Source organism: Pogona vitticeps, chromosome 1 (genome assembly GCF_051106095.1).
Source record: "Pogona vitticeps strain Pit_001003342236 chromosome 1, PviZW2.1, whole genome shotgun sequence".
NCBI classification, from domain to species: domain Eukaryota; kingdom Metazoa; phylum Chordata; class Lepidosauria; order Squamata; family Agamidae; genus Pogona; species Pogona vitticeps.
Window position 1 is genome coordinate 156,325,402 of NC_135783.1, and position 13,498 is coordinate 156,338,899.

Genomic DNA, 13,498 nt, shown 5'->3' on the forward strand with positions numbered 1-13,498 from the left:
TTTGTTTAGCTATGTAAAACTACTCATAAGGAATCATATCAAAATAGGATGAAATTCTTACTGGCAAGGGCAGAACTGAGCTTTGAAGGGAAGCAGGTTCAAAAACTTTGAGACAGCGTGTTTAGTTCAATTCTTCATATGTTTACAATGACTGAGAACTCATAAGTCTAGTGACAGTATTAATATTGTCAGGACTAAAAAGAGGCTAACAACTCACCAGACAAACATGTTTGTGATTCCAGTGTGAGATAAAAATACTACTGATCCTTCTGGGTTAATACAAAAGCATTTAAGAGCTTATAGCCTTATTGTTCCTTTTATAGAACATTATTACATGAGATTCACTCCAGCAGACATTTGAAGTATTTTTTCCTCTTTTTTATTTTTTATTTGTTTTGGCTTTAGGTGCTGAAGGCACTCTCTACTCTGAAGCTAATTTGTGGCCATATTTTAGTATTGCTTTTACCAGCTGTAGTATTGGTGTAATTAAAATTTGTTTTCATAATTTAAATTTCTTCAACTGCATGCATGAGGTGGGGTTATTGAGCTATTCATTGCTCTAAATGCAAGTCAATAAGTGTTACTTAGCTCAAACAATACTGTATGTTGTGTTTATACAGTATTGTACATAGTGGTGCCTCGTATAGCAATTGTTCCGCATAGCGAAGAAATCGCTTTGCGATGCTGTTTTTGCGATTGCAAAAGCGATCCGTTTGCGATGGCCCCTATGGGGAAAACTTGCTTTGCGATGATCGCAGGGAAGCGATCATCCCAAAGCCCCACTTATCAGCTGTGCGGAAATGGGGGCTTTGGGATGATCGCTTCCCTGTGATCATCGCAAAGCCCCCATTTTCGGCCAGCTTATTGGCAGTTTCAGAATGGCCGCCCGCTGTGTTGCTTCGCTTTAGAGGCACGAAAATGGCCACCGCAATGGAGGATTCTCGCTTAAGGGTGGGTTTTGGAGCCCATAGGAACGCATTGAAGGAGTTTCAATGCATTTCTATGGGTTTTTTTAATTGCTTAGCGACGAAATCGCTTAGCAGCGATTTTTGCTGCACGGATTAATGTCGCTAAGCAAGGCACCACTGTACTTGAATTTGTGCAGGTTAGAAACTCACATTAGTTGAAACGTCACACAACCTGATGCTGTCTCTTTGCTCCAGCTCTCCAACTCTTTTTCATTTCACTCTGGACTTTCTCCTTTTTCCCACTCAGGTACTCTTTCAGATTGTATAATTTTTGCCTCTCTTTTACTCTTTTATTTCTTCTTCCACTGTTTTTCCCCCTTCTTTCTTGTCTCTTACAGGCTGCCCCAATTTCACATAGGTTGCAAACACCCTAGCTTTCCACCTCTTGGTACGTTTTTCTCTCTTTTGCTCTGTCTATTCTCCCCTCTTGTATATATATATATGTACAATATATATTGTATATCATGTGGATTATTTGGTTATTCTATGAATAATATGGTGGGTCATGAGTGTGTTTGACCAGCTACCCTGTTTCCCTGAAAATGAGACCTAACCTGAAAATAAGCGCTAGTGTGATTTTTCAGGATGCTCATAATATAAGGCCTACCCCAAAAATAAGGCCCAATTAAGTGAAACCCCACCCTCTATCATTGTGCAACAACCAGACGATGACATGACTGTATTTGAATAAATGTAGATTGTTGTATATGAAAAAAAAAACATCCCCTTAAAATAAGCCCTAATGTGTGTTTTTGGAGCAAAAATTAATATAAGACCCTGTCTTATTTTTGGGGAAAATAGTGTTTCTGCTGTAGTGATTCTGCTTATAGGGAATCCTTTCAAAGTTGCATTAGAAATAGGGAAACCTTAGGATTAATTTTCTCAGATATTTTGCATGTAGGATATATAGCCTGCAGCTCATCATGCACCTACCATTACACCTTTTCTTGTCACAATGCTCTCATGCTACTGAGAACTTTAGGCAGTGGAGATATGCAACAGATAATTTTTGTAGAATTCCACATAGTTTAGCGTACTGTTGGAGACATCAGAATCAATGTGTGGGAAATTTCTAAGGATGTCAGCCAGAAAGAGAAAAAGTGTTACAAACAGACATTTGAAGGGACATACAAAGTATATAAACAAATGAATAATAATTTTCAGAATACAGTGGTGCCTCGCATAACGATTTTAATTGGTTCCAAAAAAAACGTTATGTGAAACATTGTTATGTGAAACACCATTTCCCATAGGAATGCATTGGAAACCGGTTAATCCGTTCCAATAGGCACGGATTGCCGTCCTTAAGTGAAAAAACCCATAGGAAACATCGTTAAACGATACAATGTTTCCTCCATTGGAATGTATTGAAGCTGACTCAATGTATTTCAATGGCTTTGCGAAGTCAATTTTTGCAAATTTAAGTGTGTCATAAAAGGGTCAAAAATGGTTTTAAATGCTTGGATTAGCTTCTGCACCCTCTAAAACGGATGCAGAAGTTAATTTGGCTTTGATCTGACTTTTCGTTAATTTATGGTGAATTTTTTTCCCCAACTTTTGACAGCTGTCAAAATCTGACAGCTCCATTGGTTCCTATGGGGGAAGAAAAAATTCACAAAAAATTAACGAAGGCTCAGCAACTGTTCTAAATGCTTGGATTCGTTAGAGGACCCCCTAAGTCGTGTGCAAACCTGATTTGGCTTTGATCTGAACTTTCGTTAATTTATGGTGAATTGTTTTCTCCCCCATAGGAAAGCATGGAGCTGTCACATTTTGACAGGTCCATTGGTTCCTATGGGCCAAAAAAAAAAAATCACCATAAATTAACAAAAGGTCAGATCAAAGCCAAATCAGGTTTGCACACGACTTAGGGGGTCCTCTAACGAATCCAAGCATTTAGAACCATTTTTGACCCTTCTAAGACAGTTTTTAAATTGAAAAAAGAAACATCGTTAAGTGAAGCAGGGGACCTAAAATCTCATTCGTTATGCGAAGCATGGTCCCAAACTTCGCTAAGCGAAAATCGCCCATAGGAAACATCGTTATACGGTGCATATTATTTTCTTAAAAACACATCGTTATGCGAATTCATCGCTAAACGAGGCACTCGTTAAGCGAGGCACCACTGTAATTAGAAGAGTCAATTGCAGAGTTGAAAAAGCTTTTCGTACCCGAGCAAGTGCCATCACCAGCAACTACGAATATCCCTTTCATAGCAGGAAAAATTATTAGATCCAGGGAGCTGTTTCCCTCTCCACCGAGCAAGCACGTAGATCGTCAAAAAAGAATTACAACTGCATGCCTTATGGCCATTAAATGCGATGTCTAAACTTATCAATTCTGAATATCCCCCTGCTTATGTCTCGTGTCCAAAATGAGAATAATCATACTGACCTGACACAGTGATGGGTTAGAATTGTAATAAAGATTACTGGGGTAATGTAGGAAAGTGTTTTCTGTGGTCAAATATTTTAAAGGCATAGCCAGGGGTGTCGGTTGAGGGGCCTACTGCCGAGAGAGGCCCGGAAAGAAAGAACAAGAAACCGGGCCTTCTCGGCATTGGCCCCTCAACTGTGGAATAGCCTTCCATCAGAGATCCGCCTGGCTCCCTCGCTGGGTGTGTTTAAGAGCCATTTAAAAACTTGGATCTTCAGGCAGGCCTTCCCTCCTGTCAGTTCTTGAATTCTGTCTTTGTTCTTTCATTCCCCATCTTGATCATACTATATTATTGTTTAAATGGTTTTATGACTATGAATGTTGTTTATCTCGATTGTGGTGTTTTATTGTAATTTAATGATATTTTATGATTTTGTAAGCTGCCCTGAGTAGATGCTGTCTAGGGGGGCGGGGTATAAATCGAATGAATAAATAAAGTGCTAATCATTATTATTAGTAATGAACCTATATCTGTCACATGTACTTTGATTTGGGTTCCTACATTCCTTCCCAACCCCATTATTCTATGATTCTGTGACTCTGCAGAATACTTGTTCCTTAAGAACATATCAGGCTTATGTTTTCAGAATTGGACCTGGGCTTCACCTGTCTCTGAACATATGCAGAAGGCTGGCCACCTTTGTCATAACCTTATTTGTTTGCATGTTTATATGTGTGTGTACATATTTGTTTTGCAAGGGCTGAACTTGAGTCACAGCTATGACTTTACTGCCTGGCTAAATATACCAAAAGGCAGTAAGAGGTTAGCAAAAAACTCCTCCACAAACTGTCAGAGTAACAGCATATTTTTCCTGCTATCCTTGCTTATACAAAATCTACAGACTTACTCATTTTATATGAAAGTTGTGAATCCAAGCCGGTTTATTGCTGTGGTACAGCTAGAACTGAAGTAAAACCTAGCCAAGTAGATAATACTGTATATGGAAATGGCACCATCAGCTGACTCCTTATTCTGAATGTTCCTCCACTTCCCTGGCAACAGAGATTCATATTCTTATTCATTTATATTTTCTTTGCAGCACTAAGATAGCTAGCGAGCTGTGCTGGGAGTTAGGAGCCGGCAGCACTCACCAGAAATCTGCCAGCATTTTGACTGATGGGTTTGCAGTTTTTTGAGACAGCTACACTCTTGAGGAGCTCTCTTACTTCAGGGGAAGCTAGTATGTGCCATTTAGTGACTAAAGTAATATTTCAAGCCACAGGCAGGTTTTCATTACAGTTAATTTATTCTTTATTTGTTATTTTTTAATGATGTATACTGCTAAGGCCCCCCTTAAGATCCATACCAGGTTTGTACATCTAGGTTTCAAGCTGCAGCTATGCCAGAGGCACAGAAACATGTGTATAGCTCACTATTGTTGCAAATAGTTTATTCTTGAAAAACTTGCTTCTGAAGGACACTGCTTACTCTTTTGCAAAAATAAGACAAAATGTGCTGGAACTGTTTTGAAACTCCCAAGAGTTTGGAAGCTGTTTAGGTACATCAGCATAATTTTTCAGTACTTCTGTTAACTTTAAATAAATCACTGTGAAACATTTCCATGCAGGGTTTGATGAAAATTTTAAGAAAATCTAGGCACAATAATTAATGAAAGGAACAATGGTTGAGATAGCATTGAAACATTTTCCATGTATGCTTTGAAAATCTGGAAGAGTGTACTACAGTAAAAGGGGCCCCATCTAGAGACCATATGAACTTCCCTCAGAGTAGCATTTTATAAACATGACGCCACAACAGTAGCCTTCTCTACTGTTTTATTTTTCCTTTAAAATTTTTGCCTTAAAATTAACCAGAGTGTTGTTGCCTGGAGAGTAACTTCTGAGGACTATGTAAGTGTTTGATCTGGGGATATGTTGAAGCTGGTGATCCTTCAGGAGTTCATGTCTCTGCATTAACTTTGAAATGCCATCAGAAGGCTAGATGCCAGTTTTCCCTCCATTAACAGGTTTCATTCAGTAGCCTAGCAGCTTGATAGCTCTCAACCTCTTGAAATTTACTGTCTTCAAAATTAGCCCCTTGTAGAGTTCATTGTGGTAGTTTAATCTAATGGTCCCAGTATATCCTTATCTGTGGACAAGCTATTAATTATTTCAGAGGAAACACAGCTGGCTCAGAATTTTTCTCTAGAGTATGACACTTCACTCTTGAGGGCACTTGGAAGCATTTGAAATGATTTAAAAATTTTGAGACCACAAAAGATGGTGGAAACCACCTCCTAAATGTATATATTCCATATTTTATTTAGGAAAAGTTAAATAATCACAGATAATTTATCTGCAAAAAGCTGTAATTCTTGATTATGGAAGGGAAAATGGGTTTCATTTGACATTCTGTGACAAGATTTCTTTTCAAGCAGTGGAACTTCCTCTTCTGTGTCTCCCTAGATCTGCTCTGAAGAATCTTACAAACTTTTGGAGCAGATTGGGTCAATTGCATGTGGGCGACAGCAATATGCTCCAACAGTGATTTCTTATCTTCCCACATACAGACAGTTGGATACAACCCAAGAGCCTTAAACAGTATAAACCAATAATATAGGCTAATAGTATCTTCTCTGATTAGAATAACTTTGCTATTGTTTGCTCCCCCCTCATTTGTTTTTGTGGTTCTGGCCTTATCTGAAATTGCTCAGGCTTGAGATCGTAGCCTCTGTGAATGCACACAAATGGGTTTAGACTGCACCTGCGCAGGACTCCTCAGAATATTCTAGAGATTAAAAATGTGATTAGTAGGACGTTCCCCGTGGCTCACATGCTCTGCCTGCCCGTAATACCTCAATTCCTTTTAGCCGTCGCTGACTTTGGACTCCTTTAGCAACTATTAGAGCTATTCCTATCCTAATCATTCAGCTTTTTTATCACGGACTGTTGTTTTTTCTCGTTTACAATTTTGGATCACGGACTTCATTCCTAAATTACGGCATACGATCTTGGACTGTTTAACGTTTACTGCTTTGGATATTGGACATTTTCCCTGTCAGTTCTTTTATTCACTCCTCCCCATTTCAACTCCCCCCCCCCTTTTTTAAATTGCCTCTTCGGGTCCATTCAAGAGGTGCACGTCATGTGCCAATAAGATATCTTTCACCGACGGTCACGATCACTGTTTATTTTGTCTAGGAGAGAGATATCAGACTCACTCTTGTATGGAGAGTAAAAACATTAACCAGCTTTTAAGCTTCGTTTACAAAGACTTCGGTACCTCAGACCCTGTAATGGAGCCTACCAGTACTCCCGTTCCTCGGTCTGAGCCTTCTGTTCCATCGGCTCCGACAACTCCCTCCCCGAAGATCTTGTCAAAAGCACCAAGACAAAAACTTCCTTCAGCATCGACCTGGGTGTCGAAGGTGCCTTCATTCCCAAAGGACCGCTCGCCTAAGAAGAAGAAATATGGGAGTAAGCAAAAGAAGACTAAATGGGCATCCAAGTCTGCTCAGCCCCGTGAACCTCCAGCTGTTCACATCTCCCTTCCTTCCCCGATCCTGGAAGAGTCATCGAGGGACATCGCAGATCTGGATTCCCTTTCAGAGACTGAAGAATCGGGACCGCCTCCACAGGCTCAAGCTTTGGTGTCAGTACTGAGCTTGTCCCCATCTCAAGGCCATTCTGAGGCTGATGTAGTCTCTAGCCTGGCCTCGGCCCATTCTAGCCCTGTTTTGATTGGGCTGGTAACTGTAATCCAACTGTCCAGTTCAGAGGTATCGGCCCATCAGTCACCTCCAAGGAAGCGATCGGTGAGGTGTTGTCATATCTCTCCAGCTCGACAATATTCCCAGTGTAGAGAGGTGATACTTGTTCCTCATCTATCTCAGTGCCATGCTTCGGCTTACAACCATTTCGAGTTATTTTTGACAGTGGGTGCAAACTCTTCATAGAGCAATTCCAGAAACAACTGTCTTGTCATCAAAACTCTTGCGTTGGCCCTCCACATGACAGGCAGTATGGCCTTGTTAACTTTCTCTGGATGGAATGGGCGAGGAGTCTGGGAGTGGTACATCAGCAGAGGCTTGATCTTCAGATCGCCGGTGGCATTGGCACACAGCAAAAGGGTTAATTAGAGTGGCCTTTTAGGCCAGATGGGCGGGGTATAAATAAATAAATAAATAAATAAATAAATAAATAAATAAATAAATAAATAAATAAATAAATAAATAAATAAATAAATAAATAAATAAATAAATAAATCTGTCCTTCATGGTTTTGTGGCCCAGCATTTTCTGTTCCTCCTGAGTGATGACAGTTCTCCTGGGCATCTTCTTCCAGAACAGCCCTGTCTCATCACAGTTGAAGACTTGCTGGAGGAGGTGGTCTTCTTCCTTGATCCTCCTGAGTGGTAAAGGTTCTCCTGGGCATCTTCTTCCAGAACCGCCCTGTCTCATCACAGCTGAAGACTTGCTGGGGGAAGTAGTCTTCTTCCTTGATGAATCTGGCAAAGTCCAACTTGAAGGCTTCTGCAGCAGCGTTGTCAGAACCTGCAACCTCCCCATGTCTTATCACACTGTGGATGCCACTTCTCTTTTGGAACGTTTGAAACCACCCTCTGCTGGTTTGAATTCTTCTTGGGGTGCACTTCCAGAGGAGTTTTATTTCCATTAAATCACTGTGCAGCTTCTTAGCTTTTTCACAAATCATGGCTTCACTGATGCTTTCCAGTTTCAGCTGTTTCTCATTCATCTACACCAGTCAGAGTTTTTCAGCTCTTCAATCGGGGTGACCTGTTCTTTATTATGATTGTGACCCCTATTGCCACATTAATTTCTTTAAAGAAATCTTCCTTCTTTAATATGGTGGAGATGGTTGACTTTGGCATCTTGTATTCAGAGGCCAGTTCAGTCACATGCATGCCATGTTCATGCTTTTTGATAATGGCCTTCTTGTATTTTTTAATTGTGTGCATTTTAATGCTGTGAACTGCCTTGGGTCCTTTGTTGGAAGAAATGTGGCATACAAATAAAACTAGATAGATAGATAAAACTTTATTGAGGTCAAAGAACAGCCACAAATAAAACATTGAAATACTGTATATAAATATACAGATGTATACAAAAATATTGGAATCAAATGCAAATACTCAGTTCTGTGGTGAACAAACAACAGCATCAAAACATCTCCCCTAAAGCAATTCCAGAATTTCTAGCAAACCATGCTCTAACTACAGAGGCTCATCCACTTTTAGGGTCCTTCTTCTAATGCCCATTGCAGCAGTAAGAAATTTGGCAACCCTATGTGTAAGAATGGGATTGGAGTCAGACAGCAGCACATGCATACATTGTTGCTCTGTACAACTGGGAAATCAGCCAATCAGAAGGGAGACCAGTTCTTAACGTACATCCTTGTAAAATGTGCACCGCAATAGGACGTGCTCAATTGTTTCTGTCTGCTCCATTCTACATGGGCAAAGGCGCTCTGCCCAGGGTATCTTTTTATACCGTCCCTCCTGCACTGCTGAAGGTCGTGCCTTAAGCCAGGCCAGAGTAAACGCCCTTCTATGCCTGGGCTGCTCCAACTGGGCATAGTTGGTGCTGCTGTGACCTTGTATAAATTGTCCTCCCTAAGGTAGAATTCTGGGGCACTGCTTAAATCATTTTGTTTCTCAATGTCCTCAGTATGCTGCTTGATTTTTTTTGCCTGTTCCATTCCCACTGTTAACAGAGTCAACCTAAAGAAACCCAAAGAGGCTATTTTTTTGTTCGATTAATTGAACCCATTTTGACTTTAAGGTGTCTTGCAGGATCAATGGTGCAAGACCAATAGGGAGATAAGACAGTCTGAGCCAGTACATGAGGATTGCAATCCGTATCCTGGCTTTGATTTTAATATGACCAGTTTCCAATCTTAGTTTTATGTTGGCGGCATCTCTGGGGACTCCTAACATTGCCCTCAGGAATTTTGATTGCACATGTTCTAAGGTTACAATATTTGAGAAGGGGCCCAATTGGGAACCATACAGTAGTTGGGCTACTGCTTTTGCATGGAACAATTTAATGGTTGAGGGAATGTAATGCCCCTCTTTGTTCTCATAAATTGTAATGTTGCAGCAGAACTTCACTGGGAATTTTATTTATTTATTTATTTTATTTTATTTATATCCCGCCTATCTAGCCTCATTGAGTCTACTCTAGGCGGCTTACAGCAAGCACAATACAATATATTAAAACAATTTTAAATAGGGGAAAAACTTTAGACAAGATGGGACGAACACTAAGAAAGGGGAAAAAGAGGGAAGATTAGGAGTTGGCTGAGGGGAAGGCCCGCCGAATTTAATGCCACATAATCACCGTGTGCTTTCTTAGAGACGTTAGATTGGAAAACAACACCTAAATATTTAAACTGGTGGATCGGATCAATTCTATGCTGATCTATCATCCATGTTCACATTATTGGCCTTTTGGCAAAATACATGATTTTTGTTTTTTGAAAATTATCAGGTCTTCCTGCTCACAATATATAGACAACCTTCGCAAAGCTCTTCTAAGCCCAATTGGGGTCCTAGAGATGATAGCTGCATCATCGGCATACAGTAATGTTATATGCCTCCCTGTGATTTTAGGGGAATGAAAGTTGGTATTTTTTAACTGGTCCACCATAGAATCATTGTAAAAGTTAAACAGAAGTGGAGCCAGAAGGCAGCCTTGTTTGACTCCTTTTTGGGTTTGAATGGCATTAGTAAGATGGCCGTGTGTGCTACATCTTGCCTTAAGTGAGGTATTTCTATAGAGAGCCTGAATAAGTTGAAGCAGATGCCTGTTAACTGAAAAAAATCCTGATTTGTTAAATGAAATTAATTCAATAATCTACAGGATTTGATTTGTATGTATTATTCTCAGCAAAGGTAGTTTCTTTAATAAGGTAGCAAGGAGAAGCAGAAACACCAGAGAACTACATGTCTTTTTTTCTCTGATGCCTAAAGAGTCCCTAATCTCTCCTCGACTTTTTGCCTGCAGAGAAGAACTGTGCTTGAGGGTACTCCTACGTACAAAGTATGCTTTATCCTGCATAGTTCTAGTATGCTATTGCTCTGTAGTATTTTGTTCTACTCTTCACCTGCCAAGTTTCCTGATGCTAACAAGAGTCTTTAAGTTTAGCTTGCATTTAACTGTCATAAAAAACAGCTGTCAAAAGGTGATACGGAGGCACAGGAAAGAGGTGCTGGGTCCTAAACCTTGTAGCTGTATAGGAAAACATATATTAAAGCTCCAATAACCAAATATCTAAAGTGCTATCAAAACCCCTAGTTATGTTTGGTTTATGTGACTTAATATATTATGGTAATAGTTTAATATCAAAAGTAGGCATATAATATTTTCTAAAAAGTGCTATTATCAGCACAGTTGGTTTGTAGTATGGTTGTAAAATACCACAGTGTCTGAATGCTCTAACAGCTTTAACCTGACCTGATCTTGGCTATAATCCTAAATCCTGCAATCCCCTTTGCCGTGGTTCATTATCTCTGATGTCTACATTTTTAAATGCTCAAGAGGTATTAATCTTCATTTGAATTCCTCTAGTACTGAAGGTCACCTAGAGTGTTATGGTGAAAATGAATACTGCTATGAAAATGTTTAATATTTATACCTTTGCCTAAAAGCTACTAGTTTTCCAGAAACAAATAGACTCAGTTTAGATATTCTTCCAAATCACTGCTACCATGTTCTCCTCTTCACGCAACTCTTCTGTGTCTTCTTTAGTTTTAATTTCCTGCATGTGGCAACTTAGGGATTCATGTATGATCTCCAGCCAGTAGAGACTCTGAAACTAGGTGTGTTTTCATTCTGGTTTGGAGAGCATTGCTTGTTAGTGAATTTTATGTCCCAACAAACTAATATATATTAAACAGGAAACTAAAAAGCCATGGGTTAAAGGACCATGGCACACTTCCCTATAAAGAAAACCAAGCCAAATTTCCATAGTTTGGAGACTTTATGAATAAAATATTTCTATACTTGGAATTTGAAGGAAAGTGAGGAGGGTAATGGAGGGACGTGGCGGCACTGTGGGTTAAACCACAGAAGCCTCTGTGCTACAAGGTCAGAAGACCAGCAGTGGTAAGATCGAATCCTCACAACTGAGTGAGCTCCCGTCACTTGTCCCAGCTCCTACCAGCCTAGCCGTTCAAAAGCATGTAAAAATGCGGGTAAATAAATAGCTACCACCATGGTGGGAAGATAACGGCATTCCGTATCTAGTTGCACTGACCACGTGACCACGGAAATTGTCTACAGAAAAACGCTGGCTCTACGGCTTGGAAACGGGGATGAGCACCGCGCCCTAGAGTCAGACACGACTGGACTAAATATCAAGGGGATCTTTAAGGAGGATAAATTTTAGATTGAATTTGTTGCAAAAAGAATATAGATGTGGTTTAGCTGCAATAGGAGAGGCTGAAAGTAAGCTTGACAGAGGTACCTCTCTCCGAAGACCTGTAGTGGTTTCAAATAAGGAGCATCATGAATTTCACACTTGGCTTAGGGAAACATGACTGTTAGCTTGCTATATCGATTGCCTTAAATAGGTTTACATTTGGATTTGAGCACGGCTTGTTGAGTCCAGTGCTTGGTGAATTTTGGGATTGAGGATTTATTACAACTCAGTGATAAATAATGAAGAGAAATTGAAGGGTGTCTGTACTAAGCTAGTTGTACAGAACATGGCAGAAAATGATTTCTATTTCAGAAGGATAACAGGAACAAATTTTCATTAGCTCATATTTATATTTCCTTGCCTAAAATGTGACTAAAATATGTAGGCTGAAATGATTTATATATTTTGAGTTTTAAGTCTGACATTTTGACTCTGATCAGACCCTCCAAGTGAGTTACAGTAAACTTGGTAAAAATACAGTTAATCAAAGTATGGTGAAACAAAATAATATTAATGTAACATGGGGAAAAATACCATAGCATTCAGATAATAGAAGAATTCCTCTGAGCCAAATGCATTAATGTCAAGAGGTATCTGCATCATAGTCAGAAGTTGAATTGGTGGCATTTTAGAGCCCAAAAGAATTTTGAATATCACTGTAAAATTAAATAGTAATGTAGAGTATAAGTTTAAAGTGCTGTTCTTTGTAATCCTAAATCAGTGCATAGGTAGAAGATGGCCAGGTTTATCATCATATTTGAATAGTAATATACAAATAGGAGGTGGATCAAAGAACAATCAAGATAAACTTTCAGTGACCATTGATACAGGGAAATTTTCAAAGAATTGCTTTATGTTGTTCATTTATCAACAGCACAGAGCACCCTCCATGTTAAATGTTCTAATCTCTTCAGTGGTATATAATTCAGACAGAATGGCAGCTTTCTGCTGCCTTTGTCTGGCAGAACTCCTAGAAAATAGGCAGAAACTGGACAATGGAACCATTTCTTAGTATGGAGTTACAATGGCAAAAAACAGGTCTTGTTGAAGCGCTTCTCGCCATGATGGCATTGTTGCTGAGGGGTTAAATTGGAACTAGATTCAAAGAAACAAATCTAGAAATTACCAGTAGAATAAATCTATACCTTTTTCATTTGGTTCAGTGGCAAGGTGGATTTGATTTAAATTGTGATTTAAATTGATTTGATTTTTAAAAATCATTGTTTTTATTCATCCAGTCTGTTAGTATGTAAAATAGAATCATGTTTTTCTGAAATCAGTACTTGCATAACTTGAACATATTGGGAGAGGCTAAATATTTTCGTTAGTTTGGTCATGATAGAATTGGCTTTTTTCTTGACTTTCTGTACAGCACATTGATAGTTAGATATACAAAGTGGTGCCTCGCAAGATGAAAATAATTCATTCCGTGAGTCATGTCGTCTTGGAAATTTTCCTCTTGTGAGGTATGTTTTCCCATAGGAATGCATTGAAATTTAATTAATGTGTTCCTATGGGCAGAAAAAACTCTGAAAAAGTCACTTACCAGATAGGGAGCTGGGGAAGCACCACTGGAGGACTGGCGGGGGTCCCCCGTAACCACGCTCACTGCTTTCAGAGGTCCCCCTGCAGTGCTATGTTGTTTTTCCTTACATTTTAGTCAGTCTGTTCTTTTCTTTTTATACTTCATATATGAAAGCTAGGAAAATGTT

The 13,498-nt window shown here is 39.4% G+C and overlaps 1 protein-coding gene across 2 annotated transcripts in view; it reads left to right on the forward strand.

Annotated features, from left to right (window-relative positions):
* PPP3R1 (protein phosphatase 3 regulatory subunit B, alpha) overlaps positions 1 to 13,498 on the forward strand; it is a 61,651-nt gene that overhangs the window by 26,690 nt on the left and 21,463 nt on the right. The gene's annotated exons all lie outside the window — the stretch shown is intronic.